Raw genomic sequence first — 24,039 nt, forward strand, 5'->3', positions numbered from 1 at the left:
GTAAAATACCTTTGAATCTTTGTATGTGCTATCCTGAGTATTTCCTACTTAGTTTTAGTGCCAGGTTTTTTGCATCTGCAGCATTTCAACAATGCTGAAAACAAAGTTGAATATCAAAGGGTACCAGAAGGGTACATGAATACATTAAGAAAGATCTGTGTAAAACAGTTTTCCAAAAATACAGCAGTTTGTGAAGCTATATTACTTTCTTGCAATACTGTTGTACACCAGTAGATCTTTCATTGGAATCATGCTGTTTTCCAGGTTAAACAATTGATAATACTATTGAAAAGCTGATAATTGTTATTAAATGCTAATGCATTAGTGATGAGCGAATATACTCGTTACTCGAGATTTCTCGAGCATGCTCGGGGGTCCTCCGAGTATTTTTTAGTGCTCGGAGATTTAGTTTTTCTTGCCGTAGCTGAATGATTTACATCTGTTAGACAGCATAAGTACATGTGGGGGTTGCGTGGTTGCTAGGGAATTCCCACATGTACTTATGCTGGCTAACAGATGTAAATCATTCAGCTGCGGCAAGAAAAACTAAAACTCCGAGCACTAAAAAATACTCGAAGGACCCCAAAGCATGCTCGAGAAATCTTGAGTAACGAGTATATTCACTCATCACTAATTAGCATCTGTTGTTGCTTAAAAAATGAGGAATTCATTTAAAATTCTAATTTGCCAACTTTTCCAAATTTTCACCGTTAGTTTGATTTTTAATTATGCAAGCCTTTAATTGCTTTTGTAAAGACAAATATAACAGGGGTCTCATAGTACTGCATAGTCCATTTTGAGCTCTTAAATACAAACACAAACAAATTAACGTCCAAGTTACCTATACATTCTGTGTTGGGTAGAACAGATAGTAAGTACTGGAAAATCTACAGCCTATTTAAAAATAATCTGTTACTTGATTAATAAAAAGCTAAATATCATGAAATAATTGTTGAGCTCTTTTGATTATGCTTTTTTTTAACCTTTTTGCACTGCATCACTCTATTGCCGAGATACCGTATACACTTGAGTACAAGCCGACCCAAGTATAAGCTGACCCCCCTTATTTTGCCATAAAAAACTGGGAAAATGTCTTAATGACTCGAGTATAAGCCTAGGGTGGAAAATGCAGCCGCTACTGGTAAATTTCAAAAATAAAAATAGATAACAATAAAAGTAAAATTAATTGAGACATCAGTAGTTTAAGTGTTTTTGAATATCCATATTGAATCAGGAGCCCCATATAATGCTCCATACAGTTCATGATGGCCCCATAAGATGCTCCATACAAAATATGCCCCATATAATGCCCCATACAGTTTATGATGGGCTCCATAAGATGCTCCATATTAAAATATGCCCCATATAATGCTGCACAAATGTTGATTATGACCCCATAAGATGCTCCATAGACACATTTGCCCCATATAATGCTCCACAAATGTGGATTATGACCCCATAAGATGCTCCATAGACACATTTGCCCCATATAACGCTGCACATGGCCCCAAAAGATGCTCCATAAAGATATTAGCACCATATAATGCTGCACATGGCCCCATACAGATATTTGCCCCATATATTGCTGCACACAGCCCCATAAGATGCTCCATACAGATATTTGCCCCATATAATGCTGCACATGGCCCCATACAGATATTTGCCCCATATAATGCTGCACATGACCCCATACAGATATTTGTCCCATATAATGCAGCACATGGACCAATGAGATGCTCCATACAGATATTTGCCCCATATAATGCTGCACATAGCCCCATAAGATGCTCCATACAGATATTTGCCCCACATAATGCTGCACATGGCCCCATAAGATGCTCCATACAGATATTTGCCCCATATAATGCTGCACATAGCCCCATAAGATGCTCCATACAGATATTTGCCCCATATAATGCTGCACATGGCCCCATACAGATATTTGCCCCATATAATGCTGCACATGGCTCCATACAGATATTTGCCCCATATAATGCTGCACATGGCCCCATAAGATGCTCCATAGAGATATTTGCCCCATATAATGCTGCACATGGCCCCATAAGATGCTCCATAAAGATATTAGCGCCATATAATGCTGCACATGGCCCCATACAGATATTTGCCCCATATATTGCTGCACACAGCCCCATAAGATGCTGCATACAGATATTTGCCCCATATAATGCTGCACATGGCCCCATACAGACATTCGCCCCATATAATGCAGCACATGGACCAATAAGATGCTCCATACGGATTTTTGGCCCATATAATGAGCGTCACTGCAGAGGACGCAGACGACACAGCGGAATCAACGGTGGAATGGGGAGCAGGTGAATATCATGCACTGTGTTATACTCACCTGCTCCTGGCGTGGTCCCTGCATGTCTGTTCCCCGGCGTCGGCAGCTTCTTCCTGTAGTAAGCGGTCACATGGTACCGCTCATTACAGTAATGAATATGCGGCTCCACTCTTATGGGAGTGGAGACAGGTCCATATTCATTACTGTAATGAATGTGGAGACAGGTCCATATTCATTACTGTAATGAGCGGTACAATGTGACTGCTCACTTCAGGAAGAAGCTGCTGGCCCCAGGGAACCAGAGATGTGCAGCGACCGCGCCAGGAGCAGCTCCGCTCCCAAAAAATGGGCTAAAAATCTCTGTTTATACTCGAGTATATACGGTATATACATTTGCTACTTTTGGAGAACATTGTGTAAAATTTCTATTTGCTGTCCAAACTAGTTATTTCTTCACAGTTTTTTCTCGGGGCATATACTTTCCATCCCGGATCCTGCCAATCACAGCACTAGAAGTTTATCAAAACATAGAATGGAGCGGTAAATGAGCACACTACCAGAGAAAATTGGGAAGAGAAGCCCACTTGACCTACAAGCAGAGATTTGTACATAGGTTGTTACAAATGCAAAAGATGTGAATATCTCTACATTGGAGTGATGCAGTGTAGAAAAGCAAAGCTGCAGAATCTGGGGAGTTTTGTCATTTTTATAAGATATTTGTCTCACTTGTTTGAGAAAATGGCAGATTCTTTTTTTTTTAAACACGGCAATATCAGACTTTTTAGGCTACCTAATAGAAAAAGCTGTGGGTTTTTTGCATAAATTGGTGCAAAACCATCACTGTTTGGGCAGTATCAAGAGATGCTTCTTGTGCTAAATGAAGAAATAATAGCTTTTAAAAAAACTGTCCAATAATTACACCTTTATTTAGGGCAGGAAAATAGGTGTGCTGTTTTGAAAAGTGAGGAAGTAATGACTTCTTGAAGAGTAGTAAAAAAAAAATTGTCCTGCCCTTTCCAAAAATTATGTAACCCTAAAAAACAATGTTACTATGTTGATAAACTTAGGGAAAAGAAGAAGGGGCAATGTGTTGTGGTGCATGCAATTGTTAAATAAGACTACTAAAACAGTTACAACACTTCAACTTTTTTTATTTTATCTTTTTTTAATTCTCCTGCTTTATCCAAAAATGTACCATAACCTATATATGCTATGTTTCAAATATCTACATGTTTGTGTGAATATGGAAATGAACATGTAACAACAGCATGAATTATACTGTTCTTAAATTTGACAAATAAATCTGGTAGTTAAAATTAAAATGTGTATTCTTTTAAAATATAAAAAAGACCTCTTGACTTTTACCAAAACAGATAGGATAAGAAAAGCCAGGTCAGTTCATGTCCCAAAAGCAAGTAACTGCAATCAGGGTCAGACTGTCCTGGCGGGGTAACGGTGAAATGCCCGGTGGGCCCAAGAGAGAGGAGAAGAAGGAAAAATTGTTTTTAGGGGCACAAACCCTTTAAATGTGCAGGCAGGGGCGCAAGCAGAGCTCATTACCTGAGCTACCATAATGACCAGGGCCAAAGTCACCGCCCGGCGCACTCAAGCAAGCCCACTCACTGTTGGGGACACCATCACACTATGGAGACTGTGAGTTGAGGCAGCCCAGTGCCAGACCTAGCACCGGCCTTCCCCATCAAATACTCACGTCTCATTGTTCTCACAGCTTCAGTGTCTTCAGGGTCTTCAGACTCTCTGTGAAGTCTCAGGGCAGAGGGCGCGATAATGCCACTACAGTGCAATCTCTGTACTGAGCACTGCAGAGAGTCAAAAGACACAGAGGATGCCGAACCTGTAGAGAACGGTAAAGGTAAGTATTTGATTTTTTTATGTTTGGAGCATTATAAGGTGGTCATTAGATACTATATGGAGTAATAAATGAGGCCCATTATACAGTAAGGAGCAATATATAGGGCCCATTTAACTGTATGCAGCAATATATGGGGCCCATTTTTTGTAAGCAGCTTTATATGGGGCCCATTATATACTGAATGGAGCAAAATATGGGGCCATTATACTGTATGGAGTAATGCATGGGCTCATCATTCTGTGCGGAACAATATATGGGGTTATTATATACTGTATGGAGCAATATATGGGGCCATTACATACCATATGGAGCAATACTGTATATGGGGTCCGTTATAATGTACTAGATTGTGGCCCGATTCTAACGCATCGGGTATTCTAGATTATGCATGTCCCCATAGTATATGGACAATGATGATTCCAGAATTCGCGGCAGACTGTGCCCGTCGCTGATTGGTCGAGGCAACCTTTATGACATCATCGTCGCCATGGCAACCATTATGACATCATCATCGCTGTGCCCATCTCTGATTGGTCGAGGCAACCTTTATGACATCATTGTCGCCATGGCAACCATTATGACATCATCGTCGCTGTGCCCGTTGCTGATTGGTCGAGGCCTGGCGGCCTCGACCAATCAGAGACGCGGGATGTCTACGTCCTTTATGATATCATCGTCGCTGTGCCCGTTGCTGATTGGTCGAGGCCTGGCGGCCTCGACCAATCAGAGACGCGGGATTTCTACGTCGATGCTGTGCCGGTCTCTGATTGGTCGAGGCCTGGCGGCCTCGACCAATCAGAGAGCCGGGATTTCCAGGACAGACAGACAGACAGACAGACAGACAGACGGAAAAACCCTTAGACAATTATATATATAGATATGCGTCCCTTTATTCTGTGTGGGACATTATATGGAGCCCACTATATTGTATGGAGCATTATGTATGGCACATTATACTGTATGGCAGGGGTGTCAAACTGCATTCCTCGAGGGCCGCAAACAGGTCATGTTTTCAGGATTTCCTTGTATTGCACAGGTGATAATTTATTCACCTGCACAGAATGATTCCAGCACCTTGTGTAATGCAAAGGAAATCTTGAAAACACGCATGGTCTGAGGCCCTCGAGGAATGCAGTTTGAAACCCCTGCTGTATGGAGAATTATATGAAGTCCATTATACTGTATGGAGCACTATGTGAGGCCCATTATAATGTATGGAACAATATATGGAGCTCATTATACTGTAAGGAGGACTGTGTGGGGCCATTATTCTGTTTGGAACACTATCTGAGGCACATTATATTGTATGGAGCATTATATGGGGCTAATATACTGTATGGGGCATTATATGGGGCTCATCATACTGTATGGAGCAATATATAGGGCCCATAATATTGTTTGGTGCAATACATGGGACCCATAATACGGTAAGGGGCAATAGATGAAGCACATAATACTGTATGGAGCAATATATGGGGTTCCTTATAATGTATGGGGGAATATAATGTCTGGTCTAAAATGATTTGCAGTCACCCTGTGTGCTTTGTGCTGCAAGGACTCAACGGTTTCTGATCTCTTGTATAATTACTCATGTAATGCAAAAAGTGAAATATTTGGCATTAAACTATACCTAAATTTCTTATCTGGGCATCATGAATCGTGGTATGTGTTAAAGGAGCCCACTGAGACTCTTTCACCTGGTGCCCATGAAAACATGGAGACTGCCTTGGTGACAACGCACATGAAGATAAATGCTGGCTGAAGCTGTGAAAGGACGCTTAGCTCTGTGGTATGCGCCAATGTCACATAACAGAGACGTTAAATGGCCACCATCCTATCAGATACCGCCCACTGATGCCTGTGGCCTTTGATAGGCTCAAAGAAAGTGCAGTAATACAATTCAATTTTTATATTTCATATTTGCATACTATGGCGCTACAGAGTGCTGCCTTTTTTGTTTGAGTGTATATGAGTTGATGAATCTAGGTTAGCACCTGTTCACACTTAGTTTGTTTGGATGTGATGGTCAGTTTTTTGAAATTTGTATTCATTAGTCTTCTGACTGAGCACTCCGCCTTTTAAAGCCACAGGTGTTTTTAATCACAGCAGGACCACTACCCCTCCACAGAGAGATAGGTTTCAGACTAAGAAAGGACTCATATTAGGTTCCCCTGCAGATGAAAACTTTATTGTAAGAGAGGAATGGCATTGTTAGGTCCTGGAAACGAGAAATGCCTTAATGTGGCTTCCAGGTACATATGAATTGGCCAATTTATGCGCTAAGCTTTCTCAGTTTTTCATATTTCTAGTGCAGTAATGCAATTCAGTTTTCATTTTCATATTTGCATGCTATGGCGCTACAGTGTGCTGCCTTTTTTGTTTGAGTGTATATGAGTTGGTGACTCTAGGTTAGCACCTGTTCACAGTTTTTTTTAATTTGTTAGGCTGGCGGCCTTTCAATGTTACTGCTATGTAACATCAGCACGGCCTGTCACAAAGCAGAGTGCCCTGTCACAGCTGCAGTCGGAAAACATTTTAATGACCATGTTGAACATGCCCAAGCAGAGGACCGACCCTATATCCACTACCCTGCAATTGGGCTACATAGGGGCCCAGGATGGGGACATTATTAAAATTGACATAGGAGCCTAGGATGGAGACATTAAATAAAGTGGAGCAGGATGGAGACATTAAATAAAGGGACCCTAACCCCTTTGGGTATGTGAAGACATTCAGTATTAGGCAGTGCTTTGAAAGCAGCACATATCCACTGCGCTACCGGCTTTTGAATGCAGGTGATTCTGCATGTGTTCATTGAATCACAGCACCAAAACATTGGACGGGGGAAATTTATCTTGCGGAGACTCTCCACATTTCCAAAAATTTGTGGCAGACACCACCAAAGTGGCATCAAATTCACCAGAGTAGAAATAGGATAATGAGGAGTGACATCTCTTCCACTACAACCAACCCAGTAGATAGATCAGGATTCTCCACATTTCCAAAAATTAGTGGCAAACACAACCAAAGTGGCATCAATTTCACCAGGGTTGAAATAGTATAATTTAGAACAACATCTCCTCTACTACAGCCAACACACCAGATGTAGACTAAATCATAAGTCTTTAAGTTTACAAAAATTAAGATCTGACACCACCAAAGTGGCATCAATTTCACCAGAGTAAAAATAGTATAATGGGAAATGACATCTCTTCCACTACAGCCAACCCAGCAGATGGAGAGACTCAATTAGGACTCTCCACATTTCCAAAAATCAGTGGCAGACACCACCAAAGGGACATCAATTTCACCAAAGTAGAAGTATTATAATGCAGAGTGACATCTTTTCTACTACAGCCATCTCCAAAAATGGAGGGACCCAATTACTACTTTCGACGTTTCCAAAAATTAGTGGCAGACACCAGCAGAGTGACATAAATTTCACCAGAGTAGAAATAATATAATAGGGAGTGACATCTCTTCCACAAAAACACACCAAGCAAATGGAGAGCCCCAATCAGGATACTCCCCTTTTCCTATAATTAGTGGCAGACACCACCAAAGTGGCCTCAATTTTACCAAAGAAATAGTATAATGGGGAGCAATATCTCTTCCACTACAACCAACTCAACAGATGTAGACCCAATCAGGAGTCTTAAAATTAAAAGAAAATTAGTGCTTGACCCCATTTAAGTGACATCAATTTCACGAGAGTAGAAATAGTATAATAGAGACTTCCACTACAGCCAACCCAGTAGATGGAGACCCAACAAGGAGTTTTCACATTTCCACAAATTAGTGCTGCTACCAACTGCAGCAGCAGCAACAGCAGGCACAGAAGCTCCACTACATATATCACAGACTGCAGTTACGCGAGGTCAATGCAGCTCACTAAAAACTACAATATCACCTAGTCTGTACAGTCTGTGATTGGGGTGAAAAAGTCCTTGCAGATCCTTGAATGTTTCATCAATATGAAACTTATGCGGTCTACACTTTCAGTGGACAGATGGCTGTGTTTATCCATCAGGATACCACCAGCAGAACTGAAGACACGATCTGATAGAACGCTGGCTTCCTGGCATGATGAAACCTCCAAGACATAAGAGGCTACCTCTGGCCACTGATCCATTTTTGAAGACCAAGTTGTAAAAGGGTCCAAACCCTCCATGATGGAATTGATATTGAGTTCTATATACTCGTGCACCATCCTCTCCAGTTGTTCACCACGTGTCAGACTCTGTTGTGCTGGTGCATGAGCTAGTCTAAAAATTGTGTCAAAGGACTTGCAGAAATGGATTCTGCCACATGCACTACTGCTGCTGCTAATGTTTTTGTATTGACAAAGTGGCAGGCTCACAGTGTTCATTTGGTTACTGCTGGCTCTCCAGCCAAGTCTAGAGCAACCAGTGATAGGCAGCTGAAGCCTGAAGCTCTGGAGTCCAGAAATCATCTTACTGAGTATGTCCATTAGGTGGCATCTTCTCATTTCTGGTTGGATGTCAGCTGCTCTGGTGATGTGGCATCTCTGGATTGGTCCACGGGCAAGGTTCTGTCCACCTGGACATGAGTCTAGTGTATAAAAGGATCTCAGAGGCGCACACCAGGGCACTAGTATCATTTGTGTGAGGCTATATGAAGACCCTACCACTCTGTCTGCAAGTATCGTATGTCTGTCTAGTTTTGGGACTGTACACGTAGGCAGGCAGCTAGCATCAGTGGGGGCAATTAGCCATTTGGCTTAGCATCTGGTTCCTACATGTGTGCGGTTAGCACAGTAGAGTTCCAGAGAAAACACAGCCCTAGTCAGGGTATTATTCTGAGCATCTGCTCCATTTCTGTGTATGAGTGACACAGCTCAATTGCAGAGCATCTCTTTAATTTCTGTGTGTGTGACACAGCGCAATTGCAGAGCATCTGTTCTGTTTCTGTGAGTGAGTGACACAGCTCTGTTACATAGCTTCACTTTCGTTTCTGTCTGCGAGTGACGCAGCTCAGTTACAGATCATCTGTTTCATTTCTGTGTGCGAGCTCTGTTCAAGTGCTGTTCACACGGAGTGGAACTCAACCCATTGGGTAGGGGTAATCACTTGCCATTTATTCCGTCATTATTCACTAGCAGCAGTTTTCCATCTCTGCACGGTGGACCCCAGGTTGCAATCGCACATAATTATTTATTTTATTTAGTGCAATCTGCCAACCCTAAACAGTGTGTTTCAATACTCCAGCATATGTGGGTCCCTTTCCAGAGCCGGAAGCATCTGGCAATATTTTGTCTTACATCATGGATCTAAAAGAGTTGCAACCTAGTAGTTGGCAAATCATAACTATATGGGGTTCGTGTTGTAGATAGTGTTACAAGATGGCACTCATATGTCTGGCTCTTCTGAGGTCCAAGCCCATGCTGTGTTGGTGGTTGGGTAGCACTGATGCTTGTTTTCTTCGTCCCCTTCCGACAACCACAAACAACAGAAAGGGAATGATTATCCTCTTCACTCAACTGTGATTTGTATTGCACTGTTGTAGTATGAAAAGATATCTATCCATTCTCTGTACTATCATTTAGTGCTAACTGCCTGTTTGTGCTGCCACATGTTTTGTGTCTTCACCATTCTCCTGATACAAGTTACTGTCTTTTTCAAGTTATCTTTACATGAAATTTATACTTTTTAAAAAGTATGTTTTATACTTCTTGGGGGGGGGGTTCATAGGCTCCAGTCTGTCTTCTGACATTGTCCACATTATGTTGGGAGCTTCCCCAATGGGCTATGGTCTTCCTTACTCATGGGTCATGCGCTCCCTGAGGAAGGTACACTTACTGAAACGCACGTCGGGGTGGTCCGGTGTCCCTTGCGTTGGTCCAGATCCGTTATAGCAGGTGATATGCATATTGTACCGCTTTTTTCATGTCTGTGGCCATACTACTGCCTATTGTTATGGGTGATATAAAGTTATATATGTTGGTGCTGCTCTTTACCTGTTGAGCATTAGTTTTTTTGACATGTTGTATGCTCCTATATACCTGCTAGCTGTATCTGGACTATTGCTGGGGTTACCATACCGTGGGTGACTGTTTTCTCATGTTGCCTTTGGCATCTCTGTGTCATCTGCTAGTCTCATTGCACACTGTTTGTTTGGTTCTTTCTGTGTATATTTTATATTGATTACTAATAAAAGTGGTTTTATTGGATTCTATGACTGCATCTCTCCATGTTCTTAGTCTATTATGCGTTGGCAGTTATCCTTATTGTTCATGTAAGGGTGGTGCATGCATTCGGATATATACTATTAATTATTTAGTGATGTATATGCACCACCAATGATGCCTATTGAAATTCTTTTGTATATTACTCATGGGTCTGGCATATTTGGTACAAATGTGGACTCCTGCCTGCCCCTAAATATTACCAGCCCAAAATGTTTTTCAGCACAAATGTGATCTTGTTTTAGAACCATGATAAATAACTCAGATTCTCAAATGTGGACTCATGGACCGAGCAAAAATATGAGAGAAAACTTATTAGATACTGAAATGTCCCCTGCTTTCTGGAGCACGGTATTAGAACTATTTACATTTTCACATGTGAATTCATAGACAGAGCAAAAATATGAGAGAAAACTTATTAGATACTGAGACGTAAGATGGAGTCGGAGTACAAGCCAGAGGTCAGAATAAGTCATAAACGGGTGCAGGCAGACAGAGGCAAAAGGAACACTAGTACAAGTATCCAGGTCAGGTGCACAAACCATGCAGCATGAACTATAGCTGACACTGGCCCACAGGCTGCAGTGGACTTAAATAGCTCATCCAGCTTCAAAGTGAGGCAGAGTGGATTAACTCCCACATGACCAGTCCAGAGATAAGACAGCTGAACATAAACTCAGAACTGGATCATGACAGTGCCCTGGTGTCACAAACACTGAGCAAAAACGATTGATTTGCTGGAAGCTACACAGGATCCTATGTGTCTGAAATAGCTGACTGACAATCAACCACCAAAATAACTTTCTAACTATCCATTAGCACCACCAAAAGCAGTCTCTCTACACTGCTACACTGACAAAATGGCGCCAAAACAACATGTCCGCTCTTTAAATGGAGAGGGACATGTGACTTCAGTAGCTAATGACACATGAGACTTGTGTCTGAACGTTCAGGATGGTTTATGCACCCTGATAAAGTTAAGGGAAGAAAAAAAAGAGCGCTCCACTGCTCTAACCTCTCTATACCACCTCTACTCATCAAACACGTCCCCCATCCCCTCATCTCATCATAGACCACCACTATCCTATCCAAAGTCATAACAAAAGCATTAGAGGAAATGTGATGACTTACCGAACTGTGACTGAATTTTGACTATTTTGAATGAAAATTCTTGTGGAAGCGAGCACAAATCTTAATGTGCTACATTTGTGCCAAATTTGAAATTGGTGAATGTTTCCTGAACAAGTTCGCTCATCTCTAGTGCTGAGGAGGATGTGAAAAACTAGAAAAATATTTTTTTTTGTCTCCTTTGCTTTCTTGTTCTCTTCATAGTTTTCCACAAACAGTGACTCCTATTATTTTTTTAAGAAGCATGTCCTAATGCAAAAGAAGAGCTCTGCTATTTGAATGTCTTCATCTGCTTTCAAGCCAAATCCTGATTTTTATTTTTACTTCAGTAAATGCGCCTGCAATGAAAATGTTTTTATTTTTTATTTAAAATCTCCATGAAAAATATCCCTTAAATAATTTTCTGTATCTTCACATTATGACCGTTAAATGTAAACTAAATTGATCAAACATTGATCCTGCTTAAAGAATTTAGCAAACGTTGGATCAACTGTTTCCTAGAGACAACCCTGTCAGAACTAATGTTTAGTTTAGAATCATACCGGTGAAGTGCATTTTTCAAAATTATATACCTAGGCCAAAGCAAAGATAAATTTAGCTTTTGGGGCAACAATTATTTTAATTTTAGCAGCTAGAGAAAACTCAAGTAGTTCACCAGGTATATTTTTGTAATAACAGATATGAACATCTTAAGATTTGCCTTTTGCTTTCGATATCAACAAAACTTATTTTTCCCTGTATTGCTTTCAATTATTTCTAATTGCCCGACCGGCAGCCCTTTGCCTCTGGCTGAGAATGCAGATGAGTGCTTCCTGTCAAAGCAAATGTGAGTATTATTTTGATAATGAGCAGAGCAGGGTTCTGGCTAAACTATACCCTAGTAACATTGCTAAAGACAGATTATTTTAAGCAAGCACTAGCAAAAAACTATATAAGGACTTGGAAATTTATATTTTTCCAGAATTCTGCCAAAGATTCAGCTCACATAATTCTATGATTTTTTTTTTAAATTGTGTTAATTGTTTTTTTTTTTTTATTTAAATTAAACGTAAATTTTATTGCAATTCATGAAGGAAATGAACAGAGAAGAAGGGAAGGAGTGAAGGAAGGAAGGAAAAAGAATGAGAAAGAAAGAACGAAAGAAAGAAAGTAAGAGAGAAAGAAATGAAGAAACAAAGAAAGAAAAAAGAAATAAAGAAAAACATAACAGAAAAAAAAGAAAAGTTATGAAAGAAAAAGAAGGCAGAAATAAGCAGGAAATAAAAAAAGTTAAAAAAATAGAAAGATAGAAGAAACAAAAAAGAAAAATATTGCACCCTTTACAATTTAGCCATAGTTCTTTTCTGGGTAGTGGTAATAATATATTTAACCAAAAATATTACAATAAATCATTACACTAAATCAAGACATTTAACTGTTCAGGTTAGAGATGTCAAACTCAAATGCACAGAAGGCCAAAATTAAAAACTTGGACAAAGTCAAGGGCAAAACTTGATATTTATTAAAAATGTCTACAATTTAGGAAGTTTTTCACTATCATCAACTATGAGGATGAACATTTTAATATGGAAACAAACGTAAAGGCATTGTCTACATTTTAATAGATTTTAGAGTAAGATAAATAATTACAAATGGGTATACTGGAATAACACAATATGTCATGTAGGAGCAGTAAAAATCATATGGCCCAATTGTCTTATTTACATATATAATAGCAATGGATCAAAACCTTGAATTAATAAATAATATAGATAATAAAGTATGCTGCCAGCAAACATGTATGGTACCTCCACAGTTATTTATTCCACACTACCATCTACACGCAAAGTATAATGGCCCTTCTGTATCTTTACACCCCCAGCAAAGTATGGTGACTCCAACACAGTATCATGCCCTTAACTGTGATCCTCACACAGCCCTTCACACTTTATAATGGGCTCCACATAGTCTGCCATACAGTATAATGGGCCCCACATAGTCCCAACAGTGTAATAAACACCACTTAGCCCTCCATACAGAATTATGGACCCACATTATCCTTCGTACAGTATAATGGCCTGACTTAGTCCTCCATACAGTATAATGGACACACATAAAAAAATGAATAAATACTTACCTTTCCCTGGTGCCCATGATATTGTGATGTCATAAAACATATGGTGAGACATAAGATGCAGACGAAGAATGATGGTGGAGGGAGCGCCATTATTTCTTTCATACATTTCAGAGTGCCATAATGGGGGAGGGGTGCAGTGTCGGTCTCGGGGGTCAAATATAATCACCCTACAGGCCGGATTTTGCCTGCGGTCAAGAGTTTGACATGTGTGGTTCAAGTCTAAAGATACTAAGATATTAAGCGCAGGCTGTTGTTGCATTTATCTGTTGGCTGTCAACTGTATGTAGTGTAGTGTGGTGTCATAGAATAAAATCCAGCAAAAAAAATTGGTAGCCAGTAACAGCAACACTACCAGACCTGCTAGCAGCAATTGTCTCAACAGTAATAGTATAAAGTGCAGGTTACATTTGGCCTCTTTTGCCTCTGGTAGTGGGTAGGAAGCATAGGGGATAATGGAATGTATGTTATAACACTTGTCTCAGTCACCCAGTCACTCCAACAGCGGCATCATCAGATGAGTCAACGTTCTTTTTAATCTACCTCTTCTTCCACCAGAAAGCTTAATTATGTAGGTAGTAGAATTTAATTTTCTTCAATGTCGCCTACTTATGTTCTGCCCCTTATTTCCACTAACTAACAGCACCCCAGGAACTGACTAAAATAGTACACAAAAACAAATTCCATAAAGCACCACTCCAGCAGTTTTTTTGAAAGTGCTGCAGTGGTGCTTCTAATCTAAGTTCCCTGCCCTTTGTCTTATGCTTACCAACCAAGTCTTCAGCTCTTCCTAGCACTTCTCCAGTCCAAAATATTCTATTTAACATGTTTTATCTATGGTCTCATCACCTGGAACACACCTGATCTTAGAAGCTAAGAAGGGTTGGGGCTGGTAAGTGCTTGAACAGGAGACTACCTGTGAATACCAAATGCTGTTTGGGATGTATATCACTTTTGGCTATTATAATTGTTTCCTTTATTCTCAGCTTCTCTTCGAAATCTGTATCTTTTAGGTATTGTGAGTTGAGTGTGGTAGCTTTAACTAGGTCCAGCCCTCCTCATATATCCTTTTATCTCAGTTATACCAGCCCCATCTACTGGGAGTTTCCCTGGGTTTCTATTGGGTCATTCCTATATTTGTCTTGCAGATTTGTTTCTTTCCTGCCTATTTACAAAGGGGACATTGGCAGTGTATTTTCTCTATAGAAACATGGCATTTTCAAATCCATCTAATGTGCAACAATGCATATAGCTTCCTCTACACATTATGATGTAATTTCACGTGTCTTTTATACCTCAGTCACAACTGTGCATGTGTGTAATCACATTGCTCACCTGGTTATTGCTCAGAGATGTGCAGTGGGCTGATTAGAAAATCAAATATGGTGGTTTTGTTATATAGATGTTTCTGTGACCTATAAGATAAGTCATCTGACCTATATTTAATTATTCAGATTTTTTTCACCTTTGCAGAGTGTAATTCCACTGAGTCGGAACATTGCAATTCAAATGGTTAGGCCGAAAGACCTCTGTAGCAGTGCAAGTCAATGACCTGCCAGGTGCAATTGTTTGAAGTGAGCAGATTGTTCTTTCTGCAGCAGTGCCAGGATAGTGGTGGAGAAATAGCTGAACTACCAGGTTGAGGGCGTGAGCCATGCAAGTCATGTATGTGAGGTTGCCCTGGCATAGGGCCCCCACAAGGTTTGCACATGGCCATTCCTACCTCCAGGTTCAGTGGAGACATCCATTGCTCTAACACTGCCTGACTAGCTGTCCACAATTCTTGAGCTGTGTGAATTCGATCTCCAAGACATATTAATTTTAACACTGCCTGATTGCAGTGAGATCTGGCTGCGCAGTATGAAATTGGGGAGGATTCTTTCTGCACTGTTGGAATGTATGTCTCATTAAGGTAGAGGTTAATGGTGCAGTTGGAGACCCAAGAGGAGGTGGAGGAGCCAGAAGCAGTGGAGGAAGTGTGAGAGAGAGAGACTTGTCCCTCCAGCTTTGGGAATTCCAAGATTTGCTGTGAAGTGACACCTTGGTGTCTAGTCTTTTAGTTCCTCATCCCTTGGTGTGTAGTGGTTTAGTTCTCAATCCCCTGATGTGTTGTGGTTTAGTTCTCCATTCCCTGGTGTGTAGTGGGTTAGTTATTCAAAACTAGGTGCTTAGTAGTTTAGTTCTCCAACCCCTGTTGTCTAGTACCTTAGTTCTTCATGTTCAGGTTTGTAGTGGTTTAGTTATCAAACCCTAAGTTTTCAGTAGCTTAGTTCTCCAACCCCATTGCAACTTCTTAAGAGCAGGGTCTTTATTATTTTCGCTTTAATTATTGAATTATTGTTCACTTTGTAACTTATGACTTAGAAACTCATATAAATTGCTGACTTGTAAAGCCCTGCGGAATATGTTTGCACTAAATAAAGAAATATTAGTAGTAGTAGTAGTAGACTGGAGATGGTGAAATTCAACCTCTTAGCTTTGCCATGTGTAGGAGGACAAAATCTTTTACACAACCACAACTATGCGAAAGAAGGGTGGACAAGACAAACTGCTGTACTGTGAGTGAGATTCAGAGGGAGACGTTATGGTGGATTAAGAAAGATGTGATGAGCTCGGTGTCTAAGATCGGTCAAAAATAGCAGGCATGTGCAAATGCGTAACAGCTGATGGGCTGTCAATCAGCACAATTTAGCGGGTAAACAAGTGGAGCTTCTGTGGACGGAGACCTCTGAGAGAAAACTAGGCAGTGAGAATCGCACACTAACACATGTAAATCACGCATGTGACATTTCTTGCATGTAATAGATTTCTAAAACTTAACATGGATAAAATCATTTTTCCACCATCTGATTTAACCACCCCAACTGACCTATCCATCAAAGTCAATGGCTGCCCACTTTTGTAAGTCCTGCAATCGTTAATCTGAACTTTCCTTCAAATCTGAGATCCAAGCTTTTTCCACTTCCTGCCAACTCCAATTCAAGAATAGCTTACGGATTTGGACATTGCTCAACTATGAATCAGCAAAAACAATAATGCATGCCATTATCTAATTTCTACTGAGGGTCGCTTCTAATTTGAGTTGTTTTAGCAGCTTTCTGGCCTCCCTGATAGTGATGTCTATGTGTTTGGCTTTGCCTACCATTAAATTTAAAGTAGTTCAGTCATTTAATAGTTTATTGAACTGTTCGGCGAACATGTTCGGCGAATGTCTAAACATTCAGCGCATCATAGAACCAATATCAAAGTGAACATAAACCATGAATAACCGAGAAAGTATATAAAAAGATATAATTTTATTGAAAGTAAAAATCACAAAAAAGTAAAAAACATTAAATAATACTACAACATATAACAAAGAATATTTTGAATGAGGAGACCAGATCCATATAATATATAAAGGTACTAAAAAAGTCTATGTTAAAACATATAGCCCTCCAAAGTGCAACAAAATGAGACCAAGTCGATGACCCAAAAAAATAAGTCATCCATCTCAATAAAGTGCTTATGCATCTATCATAAGTCGTCTAACCTAGACAAAATAAGTGCATAAAGCTCTGGAAAAATACTAGTACCAGTGTGGAGATGATCTGTGACCCTCAAGGACTCCGACTCCAACGCACGTTTCGCCAAAGTGGCTTTTTCAGGGAGTGAAGAGGAAGTGGAAGTGGAGTGTTTTTTATACATAGCCCCAACAAATCAAATGGTATGAAAGGGGTCATGTGAGCATTAAAGACTTAAATAATTATAAACCCTATTAAAACACCTATATATATATATATATATATAGGATAAAATGGTTCACCCATTCATATACATCCTAAGACAGTCTGCACACAAAAATAATAAAATTACACAACACCAGGACACAATATGCGGCAAAACAGGAAGTGACATGTCATAATGAAGATAAACATACATAACCACGTGACCAAAAACTTCACATAACAGGAGCAATGTGATCTAAAAGAGGGGCAAGCATAATAAACAATGCGGCGCTATACAAATACCAGGATATCTAAGAAACAGAGCGCAATATGCGCGAGTACCGGAAGTGACGTAACAAGCATTGATTAGCATATGTAAACATTAATAAAATACCCCGCTAGCCAGCGAGGAATATAGTCTAAAATCGACCGATCCTATAAAGAAACGCGGCGCCGTGGATCCACATATGCTGCGCAGACACCGGACAGCCACCGCGAAACCGGAAGTGACGTTCCACAGTCCGCACAGCGGAAAACCAAGGCAACGCATAGCCACACACATATGGCATCACGTGGTAACCTAGCAAACCCAAAAGAAGTGCACACCGCCAGTTAACCCCACCCACCCCAAGGTGACATAGCACATAAACCGCACCGCCCATAAGCTAATACAAAGTACATAAAACCCAGAGGAGTAGATAAAGCCCATAAGCACAAATAGTCCAATATATCTCAAATTGGAAAAAAACATATTTGATCATGCGCACAAGCGGAACATAAATGCCGCTGATGCACATTCAAATAGAATATCAGGTTTAGACTACCACCCAGAGAAGACAAAAAGTAAAAATAAAAAAATAAATAAAAAAAAAATAATAAAAGTGCAGTGAAACACACGTGCGAACGAGTGAAAGGAATAACATAAATAGTCATTTTATTAAAATACAAGGCAACAGTAACATATATATTCCATCCAATATAATTCCATCCGATATCCCAGTCAAATACCGATACCGAAAAGGACCTAAAAGTATAAAAACAAAAAAGAAGAAAAAAGAAAAGAATAAATATTAATAAAAACTACAAATAAGCACTAAAAGACATCTGCTCATTGAGGCCATATGGTGCCAAGGTATTCAGTCTGTAGATCCACTTGGCTTCAATTTGGGCCAGCCTTTTGTTGATATCTCCGCCTCTCGTATTTAACATTATGTGATCAATCCCTCTCACCCTCAATAAAGAGCTATCACATTGGTGATACAACTTAAAATGCTTAGGCAGGGTTTTGAGAGATTCAATATCAATGGCTGTTTGGGCTGCTTTAATATCTAAAACATGCTCCCTAACTCTTCTTCTTAGTTCCCTGGAAGTCAAACCAACATACTTAAATTCACAAGGACAGCTAGCGCAATAGATGACCGCAGTGGTAGTACATGTAATGGGGTAAAGGATGTTGTAGGTTTTATTCCCATCAGCACTAGAAAACACAGTACACCTCTCAACGTTAGGGCATGCTACACAGGAGCCACAAGGACGGCAGCCCCATTTAGACCCTCGTGAGCCAAACAGATTATCATTCCTTTTGTTCACATAATGGCTATGCACTAACGAGTCCCTTATATTTGGTGACCTCCTATAAGTAACAGATGGCTTAGATGGAAGGTGTTGCGCAAGAATCGGGTCCAACTGCAAGACCTTCCAATGTTTGGATAATATATCCTTCACCTCATACCATCTGCAGTTGAAAGTTTGGATATATCGTACCTTATCACAATTGTCATCTTCCAATCTCTGTTTATTCAATGCTTGAACACGATCAGTACGTTTAGCTCGCCAATATGCCTTTTTAATACATTGTGAAGAATATCCTCTCTCGGTAAATCTTGCACTCAAGTCTCTACTTTGCTTTTCAAAAGAAACCTCATCAGAGCAGATGCGTCACATCCGTAAGAACTGTCCCACAGGTATGCCTTTAATAAGACTTTGTTGATGTGATGATGAGAAATGAAGAAGACTGTTGGTAGAGGTCGGTTTCCGGAACACATCTGTATGTATGAATCCCAGTTCATCAACCTCCAACAGAATGTCCAGAAATTCCATCTTAGATCTTCCTGCTTTATACGTCAAACGTAGATTCAAATTGTTGTCATTCAGATGGCCCATAAAAGTCTGCAGTTCATCAAAAGAGCCCTGCCAAATAAACAAAATATCATCAATGTATCTTCCCCAGTATTGCACTCTATCGACCAAAGGGAGAGGTTCGGTAATAAAAATCATCCTCTCCCACAGCCCCAGGAACAAATTAGCATATGAGGGCGCAAAAGCCGCCCCCATTGCTGTTCCCTGGAGCTGTAGGAAAAACTTCTCATTAAAAATAAAAAAATTATGCGTGAGTGCAAACTGGAGAAGATCCACGATAAAGGAAGAAAACTCACCGTCCTCACTGGACATCCTGAAAAATTGTTTGACAGCCGTGATGCCATCCTCGTGTAGTATAGACGTATACAAAGATTCAATGTCACACGTGACCAGAATCATATTATCTTCCAACTGTAATCCATCCATTTTCCGAAGTACATCATTTGTGTCCTTAAGGTAGGATGGTAAAGTTTCTACCATAAGATGAAGAACAAAATCAATCAATTTGCATATTGGTTCAATGAAACTGTTGTTCCCTGCCACAATTGGACAACCTGGTGGACATGACGCATTTTTATATACTTTAGGAAGTACATAAAAAGTGGCAATAGTGGGATATTCTACAGATAGATAATCCATCTGCTTCTTGCTGATAATAGAGGCCTCCACTGACCTCAAAAGAATGTCCCTAAGTTGTACACTGAAGGACGACAGAGGATTAAAGGTTAATCTTCTGTAGCACTTCACATCTTTTAAAAGTCTATATACTTCCTTCTCGTACATATTACAAGGCCAAACAACGATGTTCCCACCTTTATCCGATGGTTTGATGACTATATCTGTCCTAGAGGACAGCTCTTCAATTGCTTTTTTATGTTCTAATGTACAATTATGATCTTTAACCAGGGTAGATACCTTCTTCAGATCTTCACTCACAAGTTTAACAAACAGATCAATGTTAGCACTAAGTGTAAGAGGTGGAAACTTTTTAGACCTGGGGACCAGACTTTTAGGGAACTTACTTGAGGACACAGAGGACTGTTCTTGTAGAAGTTCATTTAGAGCGTCCAAAGCCTCAGTTTCTTCCTCCGTTTCCAAGGTGGTACCAATAACGTCATTTGAATTTTTATGATGAAGTTTCTTAAGTAGTAGCTTTTGTGCAAACAAATGCAAGTCTTTTATTGCTAAAAAAGGATCAAATTTAGCAGTCGGTGAGAAATTGAGACCAAGATTAAGAACTTCCATCTGTGGAACTGTGAGAACAATATCAGACAGGTTAATTACCTTGTTAGAGGACAGAGTATTAATGCCAAGATCAACCGGAGTCATCCTTTTCCTGGGAGAAAACTGGGCAAAGTTCTTACGTTTCTGCATCCTTGTATTATACATCTTTCGGGTCCCTGAGCTAGTTGATTCATGCGATGTAGAGGATGTCACGGATGTACTTCTGGCTCTGGTTCTTTGTGAGGTAAATTTCCACTTATATACTCTGTTATTCTCTTTGTCTGATAGATCTCTAGCATATTTTTTAGTTTTTGTATCTTTAATCTGTTTCTCCCAAATCAAATGTAAATCCTCTAGTTCCTTTCTGAATCCCTCAGCCTCCAGGGGTGTTATTAATTTATTAAGATCCCGCTGGAGGTCATCAATTTCTTTTTCAAGCAAAGGCAGAGATTTAGAATTAAAATCTACAATCAGCGTTAAAAATTTGAACAGATGTTACATATATTCTCCCATGCTGATGAGAATCCCACATCATCCTTCCCATATGAAGGAAATAATTGCACCCGAAGGCCTCTAGGAATCAAATGTTTACTTAAATAATTCTCCAAGAAAATTTTGCTCCACCAAATTTTTATCCTACAGTGGAAGCAATTTTTAATTTTACTTTTAAGCTCACGTATATTGCTATGATTGGTAGTATTCTGTTTCGGTTCTCCTTTAACCACTTTCTGCCATTAGACGTACTATTGCGTCCATGTGGGGTGGGCTTTACTTCCCAAGGACGCAATAGTACGTCATATGCGATCGGCAGCGCTCACGGGGGGAGCGCCGCCGATCGCGGCCAGGTGTCAGCTGTTTATCGCAGCTGACATCCGGCACTATGTGCCAGGAGCGGTCACGGACCGCCCCCGGCACATTAACCCCCGGCACACCGCGATCAAAGATGATCGCGATGTGCCGGCGGTACAGGGAAGCACCGTGCAGGGAGGGGGCTCCCTGCGGGCTTCCCTGAGCCCCCCGCAGCAACGCAATGTGATCGCGTTGCTGCGAGGGTCTCACCTCTCTCCCTGCTCCCTCCTGCCCCGGATCCAAGATGGCCGCGGATCCGGGTCCTGCAGGGAGGGAGGTGGCTTCACAGAGCCTGCTCAGAGCAGGCACTGTGAAGGCTGCAGCGCTGCATGTCAGATCAGTGATCTGACAGAGTGCTGTGCAAACTGTCAGATCACTGTTCTGTGATGTCCCCCCCGGGACAAAGTAAAAAAGTAAAAAAAAAAAATTTCAAATGTGTAAAAAAAAATAAAAAAAAATATTCCAAAATAATGAAAAAAAAAAAAATATATTATTCCCATAAATACATTTCTTTATCTAAATAAATAAAAAAAAACAATAAAAGTACACATATTTAGTATTGCCGCGTCCGTAACGGCCCGACCTATAAAACTGGCCCACTAGTTAACCCCTTCAGTAAACACCGTAAGAAAAAAAAAAAGAAACGAGGCAAAAAACAACTCTTTATTATCATACCGCTGAACAAAAAGTGGAATAACACGCGATCAAAAAGACAGATATAACTAACCATGCTACCGCTGAAAACGTCATCTTGTCCCGCAAAAAACGAGCTGCCATACAGCATCATCAGCAAAAAAATAAAAAAGTTATAGTCCTGAGAATAAAGCGATGCAAAAATAATAATTTTTTCTATAAAATAGTTTTTATCGTATAAAAGCGCCAAAACATAAAAAAATGATATAAATGAGGTGTCGCTGTAATCGTACTGACCCGAAGAATAAAACTGCTTCATCAATTTTACCAAACGCGGAACGGTATAAACGCCTCCCCCAAAAGAAATTCATGAATAGCTGGTTTTTGGTCATTCTGCCTCACAAAAATCGGAATAAAAAGCGATCAAAAAATGTCACATGCCCGAAAATGATACCAATAAAAACATCAACTCGTCCCGCAAAAAACAAGACCTCACATGACTCTGTGGACCAAAATATAGAAAAATTATAGCTCTCAAAATGTGGTAACGCAAAAAATATTTTTTGCAATAAAAAGCGTCTTTCAGTGTGTGACGGCTGCCAATCATAAAAATCCGCTAAAAAACCCGCTATAAAAGTAAATCAAACCCCCCTTCATCACCCCCTTAGTTAGGGAAAAATTTAAAAAATGTATTTATTTCCATTTTCCCATTAGGGCTAGGGTTAGAGTTAGGGCTAGGGTTAGGGCTAGGGTTAGGGCTAGGGTTAGGGCTAGGGTTAGGGTTAGGGTTAGGGCTAGGGTTAGGGCTAGGGTTAGGGCTAGGGTTAGGGTTAGGGCTAGGGTTAGGGCTAGGGTTAGGCTTAGGGCTAGGGTTAGGGCTAGGGTTAGGGCTAGGGCTAGGGCTAGGGTTAGGGTTAGGGCTAAAGTTAGGGCTAGGGTTAGGGCTAGGGTTAGGATTAGGGTTAGGGCTAGGGTTAGGGCTTGGGCTACAGTTTGGGTTGGGGCTAAAGTTACAGTTAGGGTTTAGATTACATTTACGGTTGGGAATAGGGTTGGGATTAGGGTTAGGGGTGTGTCAGGGTTAGAGGTGTGGTTAGTAGGGTTGAGCGAAACGGGTCGAACATTTTCAAAAGTCGCCGACTTTTGGCTAAGTCGGGGTTTCATGAAACCCGATCCGACCCCTGTGCGGGGTCGGCCATGCGGTACGCGACTTTCGCGCCAAAGTCGCGTTTCAATGACGCGAAAAGCGCCATTTCTCAGCCAATGAAGGTAAACGCAGAGTGTGGGCAGCGTGATGACATAGGTCCTGGTCCCCACCATCTTAGAGAAGGGCATTGCAGTGATTGGCTTGCTGTCTGCGACGTCACAGGGGCTATAAAGAGGCGTTCCCGCCGACCGCCATCTTACTGCTGCTGATCTGAGCTTAGGGAGAGGTTGCTGCCGCTTTGTCAGAAGCAGGGATAGCGTTAGGCAGGGTCCATTAACCACAAAACCGCTTGTGCTGCAGCGATTTGCACTGTCCAACACCACCCTCGGTGTGCAGGGACAGTGGAAGTTTTTTTTTTTTTTTTTCCCCTCAGCGCTGTAGCTCATTGGGCTGCCCTAGAAGGCTCCCTGATAGCTGCATTGCTGTGTGTACGCCGCTGTGCAAACCAACTGCTTTTTTCAAAGCACAAATCCTCTTGTTCCTTCCTTTCTGCACAGCTATCTTTTTTGTTTGTCCACACTTTTTATTTCATTTGTGCATCAGTCCACTCCTTATTGCTGACTGCCATACCTGGCTGAGATTACTGCAGGCAGGGAGATAGTAGCTGCCTGCCATACCTGGCTGAGATTACTGCAGGCAGGGAGATAGTAATTGTA

The sequence above is a fragment of the Ranitomeya imitator genome, chromosome 3 (genome assembly GCF_032444005.1).
Source record: "Ranitomeya imitator isolate aRanImi1 chromosome 3, aRanImi1.pri, whole genome shotgun sequence".
NCBI lineage: Eukaryota > Metazoa > Chordata > Amphibia > Anura > Dendrobatidae > Ranitomeya > Ranitomeya imitator.